Raw genomic sequence first — 11257 nt, 5'->3', positions numbered from 1 at the left:
AAATAATCTACCCCAAGTCCCCGTGGAGAGCATAACAAGGTGTAAATCACTCTCCCAAAGCACCCGGCAGAGCAGTAGCATCAGCACCTCTGAGCTAGTTCCACAGCTGCAAAACGCCTGAATAAAATAGTTTTCAAGCTTTTGGTCCGGTTTTGGTTTGATGAGCAGTTTCCTATTGTCATCTGTCAGGCGGTGAGGCGACTCCCGTGTGACCTGGGAGGGGAAAGCCGCTGGGGAGGGGTTGCTGTGACAATACAGGCGTCTCGTCCTCGTCCCTGCTTCAAATAAGCCAGTGAGCTGCTGGCCAGGGCTGAGCCCTGCGGCTGCAAAGAGCTCCCATAGGATTCACTCCTGTGAGAGCAGCGCAGTCACGGCACGGCTCTCCCAGGCCGGCACAAGTGAAGGGAGAAAGGCACGGCGTGGCCGGCACCCAGCGATCCTGCCGTAGGAGAGAGGGACACGGCAGGGCAGGGGGGACATGCCAAGGGCTGCCTGCACACCCATCAGGGGGCTGGAAGGAAAGCAGGCAGGCAGCCAGCAGGATCCCCCAGATATTGACACGCGCTGAGCCCTCGCAGGATCAGTCTTCCAGATGTTTTACGTACCATTTCCTTAGAGGATAGGTTCAGCCCAGACAGTCACAGAGCTGCACATTTACCAGTGTGGTGAATGGGTATAAACAAGGGCACGATCTTGCCCTTGGGGCTTTTGTTCCTACCTGGGGGCAGTCTCCTGCAGGCACAGAGTTCTGGTGCAGCACTACTGCTGCCTCTCCATCCGCGGCTTCTTACGGGGTCATGTCAGGGAGCGGCTGGTCCTGGGGTGCTGCAGGTGGTGACTGTGGCTGGGCTGAAGGACACTCACACCTCCTCTCCTCCCTCACCCTTTTCAGCCTCAGCTGCTGCCTTGCGGTCTCTTGAGACTTTGCTTTTAGCCAAACAGAAATTTTCCCTCCCTTTGGAAAAGCAGATCAAACCCTCTTGTGATGCTGCCAGCAGCCCTTGTCTGGTGTTCTGCCAGAAGCCAGATTGCAGACTGAGACCCTTAAAACACCTACAGTTTTTGTGCCGTGGTATTCCCAATCAGCCTCAATGGGATTGACACTGGAGTGTGTTCCCATTCCCAGTTTTTTTTGATCAAGTTTCTATGAGAGGAAAGAAGAATAAAACCAGTGAATGGCTTTGCTCACAGACACTCACACCTTGGAATGAACTTCCTGAGCCTCTAATAAGAGCTTTTTTTAAAAAAAAAATGAAGTTGGCAGAAACAGAGAAATCCTTTTAGAGGCATTAGGACGTTATAATATTTATTGATCAGTATGCACCAACCCTGGTTTATGCACTCTGATACATTTTGCCAGTCAAGTCAAGCGTGATAATAGACATCATGTCCAGCAAGTGGATTAATAATGGAGATGTGATGTGAGAGACATGGGCGCACTGAAGGAAATTAGAACAGCGTGGTACCTTCAGAGAGAACGCAGGATGGCTGTTACATAATTTAAACCCAAAGTGAGGTGTTCTACCACAGACAAAAGGCCAGCAGCCCCCTGCTCCGCGCAATAATGGCCTAGCAGGTCTCTGCTTCAGCTTTCTCCCCATTCTAAGAATCCCTAAGGGTAGGTCCCCTGTAACTACAGCTGGCAGCAGGGAGACCTGGAAATATTTGAGTACATGCACATGAAGTACTTGTTGGTCCCTTTCTGTAGGAGCCTGAGATTGCAAAAGCTTTCCCTGGCCCAAGCCCAAAGTTAGAGAGTACTGAATTAATCATCACCACCAAATTGGTTGGATCATATTGTAAAGTGTCATGCTGATTGTATAAAATAATTTTAATTTCTATCACATTTAAATACATTTAAACATATTCAAATTCAAATGCCATTTCAAAAGGAGTATTTGTTTTGAGTTGGAAGGAAAATGTTTGCATGGAAAATGTTTGCATAGAAAATGTCAATTTTGTAAAATTTTTGTGTATTTTTAATTCACCCCACCATATTTCCTTTTCGTTTCAATACTCATTAAAAGTCACTTCTTCCTGCTAGAACCCCAGTTTAAAAGAAATACCAGAAAGCCCTGAATCACTGGAAAAATCCTAAAGTAACTCCACCAATTACATCAATGGACAAATTTCATAGCTACTAATATGAACCCCGACCTGTAACGCTGTGGTCAGTAAGAGCTGCCAGTTCCCATCAATCCGGTGGTTCTGATTCGGGTGCCGAGATCAAGTTACAAACGCCCAGAGTTTGACTGCCCCCACCCCTCTGTTTACATTTACTTGGGAACATTTGTTTCTTGTCAGACTTATGTTACTATTCACGGCTATAAAGTGAAGTTTTCCTGAAGGAAGGGAAGCAACTGCAGCATTTCCCAGATCTGGTGCAGCATGGGACAAAATGCTCTGTAGTACACGCTTAACCCACTGTGGGGTTGGGAGGTAAATAAGGCAGCAAGGAGACCCTAAACCCAACTGGCCACTGTGTTCTGCACAAATTAAGGTCATTTAAACCCTTTTTTTCCTCCCTTGGTCCTTAAGGATATTTGTAATATTACAGCAGTTCGTGACTTTTCAGATGTGAATCACTCTTTACTCAGAGGCCATTTGGAAGTAAAATACATTTAGTATTATAAACAGATGTGAAAGTCCATTTTCAGAAAACATTCCTGGCTCATTATTGATGCAGGGTTGCTCTTCCAAGGTGCTAATGCAAGAAAGAAGATGGTCTAGTCTGAGTGCTGGAGTTTTGCGGAGTTGGACATTTTCATTTAAATGTTTCCTCCTGAAGGAGGTGAAGTATTTTGATATGAAACCTGTATCAGTCTGAAAGCAGAGTGCGTGTAGGAGATTGAAAGGCAATGTGTGTATTCTATTGCCATCTGTTAGAGGTGTGGCAGTTATCTTCTATTAATTGGGCAGTTTTCTTTAACTCTTCCACAAACCAATCTGCCCTCCAGGAGATATCTTCTGTTAATGGGCCATTGAGTGTCGTTTCATGACTGATAAAATTACACCATCCCATTCGGAGATGCTGTGCCCAGAGGGAAGAGCCAAGCTTTCTTAACTGGATATAATCTGAGATTTTGGGACATCAGGACAGTGCTTCTCACTGGATTCCCAGAGGAAGACCAGGCCTATCTACACCACCACTGGATCTTCAGAGGAAGACTACACCCTTCTACAGGATCACTGCTCCAATAGAACCACACCTGTCACTGCAGGAGCACTGCAGCCACCATTTAATGGGGCTGCTACCAGCACCCTGACCAACAGGATGTCAGGTCGTATTCTGATCCTATCAGTGTTGTTTTGTATTGCTGCATTATTTATTTTATTTTATTTTCTTCTCTATTAAAGAATTGTTATCCCTGCTCCCATATCTTTGCCTGAGAGCCCCCTTAATTTCAAAATTATAACAATTAAGAGGGAGGGGGTTTACCTAGTATTCACCTGTCTTTTCAAACCAAGACAGTGTGGCTGTCTGAGATTTCTGAGCCACTAAAACTGGCTTGTGAAACAAGCAAAAATCCTCAGGCAGAGCAATAGGCATGGGTACATTGAGCGCTCGTCAGCTGGATTACAGCAATCATTTAACCAAGGCTTTTTCTTACTTTGTGTTGCAAGGGCTTTCTGTTTGTCTGGCTGAATTCCAGCAGACCTGTCTGGTTTTCCTGTTGGTGGCATCTCTCCTTAGTCCCGCTTAGGTCAGCACTGGTCTGGCTGGGCAGAACTCCAGCCTCCGGAGCCAGAGGCCAGAGCCCAAATCTCAAGGATTAGCAAATGCTTAAGCACTGACCTTGCCAGGTGCTGGAGGTGCTTTATGAGCCAAAACTCCCACAACCCTTATGCAAAGCAGAAACTACTCATCCCCAGTGAAATTTATTGCGCTGTGGGATGGGGCATGAGAGCAGGATCAACAAACCCACCAAAACACCAGGGAAAAACAGGTCCATGGAAGATTTTTCACTCCCCCTGAGACAACCAATGCCAGCACACAGCACTTACCGAGTTTAGAGGGAGTATTTAACTCCCTCTAAACTCGGTAAGTGAAATAGAGTCCTTTTGTTCACACTCAGAACTGCCGATATTTACTGAGGTTTTCCGAGTTTCCACCAGGCTGTGGGTGGCTGAGTTAATTACGGAACATTTTCAGCAGTTCATCCTCTCCTTAAAGCTTAATGGTCTGATGTCCTTCCCAGGCATTGTGTCAGGTTAAATGTTGTTTGATTTCCATGTGAAAAGTAGAATTGGTAGCACGGGTGTAATATTTGTCTTACCTCTAATCATTCATCCTTAGCCACCCCTGGACTGATAAGGAAGGAGGAGCGGGCAGGAAAACCGGAGCCATGGAGTCGGTAAACACGGCGGGGCTCTCAGGCCTGACCAGTGTGTAAGGCACTGGTGTGTTCACCTGCCAGCAGGCAGGGCTGCCTTAAGCCCACAGGAGGAGGTAAAACACCTTTGCCTACAACAGCAGGGTAGGATTAGGGATTAATCCCACTGCTGTGACTGGGAAGTGCAGACAGCGAAGACAGGTGCTTCGTTTTCCCGGCTGAAGAGCCTGGAGCAGGTGCATCCTTCGGGCTGGTGGAGGAGACTCCTGCTGAAGAGACCCGTGGCTGTGCCCTGCCCTGTGACACTGCAGTAACCATATTTTCCCTGAAGCTGCTCAGAGCTCGCCCACTGCAGGTGGCTCCTCCAAGAGCTGTGGCAGTCGGGAGCCTCCATCAGAGCTGCACAGTTTTGCTTTCCCTGGCTCCAGAGAGAAAATAACAGCCAATCTGGAGTAGGTGAGCCAAAATAAAATGAAGCTAAAATTAAGTGAAGCTAAAGGTAGCAGAGCTGTGCACAGTGGTAGTGGTGTTTTGGGGGTGGTCAGCGGAACAGGCCTCTCTCGTGAGTGTCATGTGCAGGTGAAGTCCAGAGGATCTTCCCCAAGCTGTGGTTTCCATTTCCAAGGGAAGCACAGAAACTCACACCCTCCCCAGGTTTCCATCAAATGACTCTAAAGTGGCAAATCCCAGGATGAGCAGGGGCCACAGCTCCAATTTTGTCTCTGGTGCAGCACCTGGCCCTGGGAACAGCGACAGTGGGGCTGTCCCTGCAGTGTATCAGCACTGACAGCCCGGATCTCCTGCCTGGAACCATCCCTTGCTGAGGGGCAGAGCCCTTGAGCCAGCCTCTTTCCAGCCCTTGTACTCCCTGAGTAAAGGCACCTAAAAAAGGTAGCTTCAGCTCCTTCCAGAGTGGCTGAGCTGGGAATACTCCCAGTGTGGATAGCAGACAGCTGCAGCGTGGCCAGGTTGGTCTCTCTCAATGCATCCTCTCCATCCTTCCTGCCCCCTAAACATTTCCAGGGCCACTCTTCTCCAACCACAAACACCACTGGCATGTTCAAGGCCTCTCCTGTGTTTTATAGCCCTTCTGCTCTGTTCAGCTCCAGGGCCAGTGCTGTGGCCAGGCACTGCTTGATGCCCAGGGCTGGTGCTCCTGCCCAAGGCATGGCCACCCCACTGTTCCCACAGCTGGAAATGGCCCTGCCAGGCCCCCTGGGGAGGGAGAACCATCCAAAAACCACGGTGCTGCTGCTGCACAGGTAACCACGAGAGCACTGCGATAAAAAATGGCACAGAGACCTGCAGGGGAGTGAGGCTTTGCTGAGGGCAGGGTGCAGGGTCTGGAAGCAGCTGCTCTCACACGCAGGTTATCTGCTGCCAGCCTCTTCTGTTTGCCCTGCAGGGAGCTACAGACCCCTGGGAAGCAGCTCCCAAAAGAGCAGGGAATTAAAGCAAACAGGAGCTGACCTGGGACAGCCTCTAAATGTGCCAGGCTGTGAACCATGACAGCTCCAAAGGGGCTTCCCAGTGCTCTCCCTGGAGTGGCTGCCAGCATGTCAGGAGCAGGAGCCAGTGCTCTCAGCTGTCATGGTCACTGAGCCCAGAGGTGCCCTTACATGCTCCGCTAATCTGTAAAAATAACAGCTGAGACCCCTCCTGCCCTCCTGGGGTCTTGAGGACACCTGAGACATTTCAGGCACAGGGACATCTTCGGTTCCCAGCTGTTAGCTTCCAAATTTTGGACATTAAGGATTTCTCTCAGGTGCCTGCATCCATGCTGGATGCAGGTTTGTGTCCCAGCTGGAGGTCTAGAAGTGTGATCTCAGCCACCCAGAGGCATTTACTTGTTTCCCTCTATTGGCTCACCTTCTCTTTTTTCCCCCAAAAAATAAATCAATAGGATTATTACAGTACAAAAGAATATGTTTGGATTTGCACAATATATTTGGATAATCTGGCCAGGGTTTGGCCTGTGCGCCCTGAGTTCCTGTGGTTAGCACAAAGCTGCTGCACACCTGCACAGTGCACCTGGCTAACTCTGCTTGTTCTTTTTCACTCCAGAACCCAGCACTCCTCCCTGCTCCAACAGGATTCTGTGGGGTAACACCACCCACAGGAGTCTGCACAGGGAGTTGATCCAGTTGCTCTGTACCTGCTGACCCCTGCAAGAGCATCTCCTCAGCATCCCTATGTGTCCAGAGGATATCCCAGGTGCAGGGACAGGACATCTCACTGCACACATGTTGGTGCTGCACAGGACACTGCCCCTCAGCCCTTCCTAGAGCTCCCAGCTCTGCAGCTCCAGCTGTCTCCTCTGTCCCACCCTGCAGGAATGTCAAGGGACTCCTGGAGAACAAAGCCTAGGAATTCCATGGCACGCCCCAGGTGATCCTGCCTGTCCTGCCACAGGAGGGAGATCTCTTCACCTGCACAACTTAATGGCAGCTAATCATGGCATGGTCCACTGGCTGCCTGGTCAGGCTGTCCCTTCCAAAGGCCTTGGAAAAACACAGGGTGTTTGGAACAGCAGAGGTGACTCCAAATGCCGACCTTGCACAGCTCTTTATGGCAAAACAAGTACAAAAAATTTAAAAAAACCATAAAGAACCCTAACATAATAAGGAACAGCAGCAAAGTTTTCAACTTCTTAATCCTCAAATCCCTCGCCACTTAAAAGAAAAAGCATTTTTTGTGAAGAAAAACTAAGGAAAGGCTGAGGGGCAAAAAAGCAGAAAAGAAAAGCCACTGATTCTAGTGTGACTGAGAGTTTTTTTGCAGGATATGGATTTTAAAGGGGTGCTGTGTCTCAACCTGAGAATCACAACAAAATGCAGGGAATTGACTCTTGCTGCTTTGTCCTGAGAGCAGGGAGAGACAGGGAATTATTTTAAGGTCACTTGCACAATGATGTGTGGGCATGCAGATCCCATTTTCTTCCATCTCCAAATGATGCCAGGGGATCACCTCACTCAGGACTATGAGAGCATCTGGAAAATATCATCCAGTGCATTATTCCCTGTGCCAAAGGGATATTTATAGATAAAGTAAATAATGTTGTCACAATCCAAACAAATAAGGAGAGGCTGCAAGGCAGTGGAGTGTCTCCTCCCCCATCTCTGTGCATGGCTTTGTCCCAGGAGGGGCCAACTGGGATCTTTTAAGTCTCTTCCAACCCAAATCATTCTATGATTCCATGATCCTTCCAAATTCAGCCAGTTTTGGAAAGCAGGTGGGGGCTGTCAAACCAGTCCCTCACAGGACCAGGCTCCCTCTAAGTCCTTTGTCCAAATCTGCTCCATAAAACCATGTAATGCTCAAAACGCTGTGTATTTTTGACAAAAAATAGGGTCATTTCAAAGGAGTTTTTCACAAGAAGTGAAATTCTTTTCCTCACCTGAGCAGTTCAGGTTATTATTCACTGTTTGGATCTAACCCACGGAACAAAATACTGCCTTTGCCTTTAGAAAGAAAAATCTATTGAGCAAGTTCAGACCAGCTCTCATTACAGGCTTCCTAAATTTATTAATGGAAAATTAAATATTCTCTTTAGATAGGCAGTTAGGTACATATTTGTGTCTCTAAAGTGGTTTTAGGTTCTCAGTTGTTAAACTAATGGATATAATTCCCTTTGCAGCACTACCTAGCGTGGCTCCATGTTATTATGGTCATGGAAACAAAATGAAGAGCACCTGGCTGACCTTTCCCAGATCAGGTCCGTCTTCCCAAAGGAAGTGTGTAGAATACCAACCATCTGGTTTATCCTGTATTTCCTTCCCATTGGAAGTTTATCTCATCATTCCCAGGAGTGTAGGAAATCCTGTTTCAACACAGCCTCTTCTTGTCCGCTGGATCTGTGCTGGAATCACAGATATCACAGAATATTCCCAGCTGGAAGGGAATGGATCATCAAGTCCAGTTGAGGGAGGGAAGTACTGGGTTTGGGGCCCTTGGGATGTGGCCCTTTATAAATGACAGAGAAAGAGTGATGAACCCCATGCTGGGGGACATAAAGCAGGTAGCAGAGAGGAGAGGTGGGAGAAATGTTCCCTGACAGTTTTGAAGGTTAAGCAGGCATCAGAGTTCTGTAATATGGATGACCTCATGTTTGTGTTTTGGTTTGGGGTTTTTTGTGCCCTGTATTTTTTACAGCTCTTCTAGAGTAGGGCTGTGGCATTCACATTCCTTGAACATGATTCCTTAGCCCAGGATTTTTCTCCTGGGGAGCTGAAAGGCAGCGAGAAACCTCAGAAAAAAGGAAATCAATTCTTATTTCATTTGCTTCTCCTGTGTTCTGCTCATGTGGAATGTGTTTAGAAATTGTTTACCCAAAAGTGATTGCCTGATTAGACTTTGTGTGAGTTGTTTTAACTCATTGGCCAGTTAGGGCCAGGCTGTGTCAGAACTCTGGAAAGAGTAATGAGTTTTCATTATTATCTTTTTAGCATTCAGTAAGTATCTTTTCTGTATTTAGTACAGCATAGCATAGCATAGCATAGCATAGCATAGCGTAGCGTAGCGTAGCATAGCACAGCATTCTTTAATATAATATAGTATAATAAAGTAATAAATTTTAGCCTTCTGATAAGATAGAGTCAAATGCATCATTCTCTCCCCTCATCAGGATTGCCTGCATTTACAATATAGGGCAGTACCTTCAAGTGGAGAGTAACAAAATAGTTGTTATTACCTCATCTTCTAAAACCAGGCCTGCATCTTTCATGTGCTTTGGGCTGGCTGTTCAGATGCAGCAGTTTGTGGGTTGAAAGAAGGAGGATGTTGGAATTGAGAAGAAAGATTTACCCCTTAGTGTTGAGTTGACTGCAGTTAGGGAGAGGAGAAGCAGTTTTGAGCAATTCCAGTGCCTGACCAGTGCACTAAGCCAGTCCATCTCCCTGGGATCCACATTCCATTCTGCTGTAGTTAGGTGTCAGATTCAAGGAGCTGGAGTCTTTCTTCTTTTTGGCAAAACACTGAGACTTTCCATAGGAACATCCAGCATCTTGTATTTCTGCTGGGTGACTAAATGACAGAAGATTCTTTCTGCAGGTTCTTGTATGAAGTTCCATCTTCTCCTTCTCTGCAAATGAACTTGGTCCAGGCTCAATGTATGGATGCAGGAAGATGCAGGGGAGCAGGGAAGAGCTGTTGCTGAGTGTGTTCAGTGCTTGTCCTGCTGTTGTCTCCTTCAAAAGAGAGCCTCAAATCAGATTCCACCACTTCAGGATGTGCTTGGCACAAATTCAAGCATTTTGCCGTCTATTCATAATGCAGAAGTTTTTTCTCTTCTCTCTATGTCTTGCAATCCTGAAATGGAGCACCTTCCCTACAGCCAACATGAAACACACCTGTAGGTGCAGTCATCATTCTCCTAGGGAACCGGTGTGGTCATGGCATTTGTGTGCTGCAGTCTCACAGCCTTGCCAGCTTTTGGGCCCTGGAGGCTCTTTCCACATTCTCCAAATGGATGGAAAAGCAAAAACTCATGTATTTTGATGATGATTAAGCACAGCTTTCTGATACTATGTAAATAATTTTGATACTTAGTCTATGAGTTACAGGTATTTGTAAAAACTTCAGCCTTTGTTTTCAGCAATCCTATCCATCTGAAAGCATGTGCATTTCTAAACAGGTCTTCTGTATGGAAGCTACATTAAAAATTAAAAGTAGTGCATTCTGCCTTATCTAGCCTGTTTTTTTCCCCTACAAGTTCTTCAAAACAGGTAACAAAAATGGTTTAGTTTTATTCAGTCAGGTGTAGTCAGATTTTTAAAATCCTCTTGCAGAGCTTCAGTGTTTCAGGCTGCAAGCATGGATCAAGAATACTTTATTAGACAGGAGTGCTCTTTGGAACTTCAGGCATTGAAATGTTCTTCTCAGTCCTAGCTTTTAACAGCTTGTTTTTATGAAATGTAAACTTCTACCACTGGGATTTAGCATGCTTAATTTGTTCAGAATATGAACCATAGGTACCAGCTCAGTCAATAAACAACTCTTTTTCACTGTAACTTTTTCCACCTTCTTGAATCTTACTGCATTTTAGTCTTTAATTCCAGGTAATTCTTCTTTTTAAACAAGCAAACAAACAAACAAAAAGCAGGCAAAATGCATTTCCTTGTGGGGCACATTTAGAATGTATCCATGTTATCAGAGTTGTAGGAGTGTGTCAGTTTCTACAGAAGAAAAGATGCAGCTTTTGCCTCAAGATCACATGGATTTACTTGAATGGTGCAAGCAGATTTTCTTTCTGAATCTGTCTAAAAAAATCAAATGCTCTCTTGTGAAGCTGGATTAGCCCAGACTGAGACACCAGGCTGCAGTTCACAGGATGGCCGTAATACACAAGAATCACCAGGGTGTGTTTAACAGCTGGAGCAGGTAGGGGCTCACATCTTTATCTTTCCTTCTTCCTTCTCCTCTCCTTTTTCCTTTGTCCTGCACCATGATGGTATTTCTTTGTCCATCTCACTGTCCTTTTGCCTGTACCTGTCTGTATCTGCTGCTCAGTCCTTCTCCCTTGCTGTACTCTTCTCTTTATAACCCTCTGTCCTGCTGCCCATGCCTCTCTTTCTCCATCCCTCTGCTGCACCTTCCCCCCACACCCATCTGCCGTGGTCATTTTCTCTCTCTGTCCTTGCTTCCCTCTGTCTCTGTATCCCTCTGTCCTTCCTCTGTGTTTACCACTCTGTCTTTTTATTTGTCCTTCTCATGTTCCTTTTTATTCCCTTGTTAGGAAAATTAATCCACAAAACCCAGAGATTTGTGTCCAAAAAGGAGACAGAGGAGTCGTTTTTTGGTTTTATTTGAATAAAGGAAGAGGCCATGGGGCATTCCCCTGGGAGCTCTCAAATTTTTGGAGGATGCAGCCTCCTTTATATCCTAATTTCCTGACTGCATTTCCCTTCTCTCTTTTCCATTGGCTG

Source organism: Serinus canaria, chromosome 1A (genome assembly GCF_022539315.1).
Source record: "Serinus canaria isolate serCan28SL12 chromosome 1A, serCan2020, whole genome shotgun sequence".
Classification (NCBI taxonomy): domain Eukaryota; kingdom Metazoa; phylum Chordata; class Aves; order Passeriformes; family Fringillidae; genus Serinus; species Serinus canaria.
The sequence above is the reverse complement of the archived record's forward strand: the minus strand, read 5'-3'. Positions refer to the sequence as shown.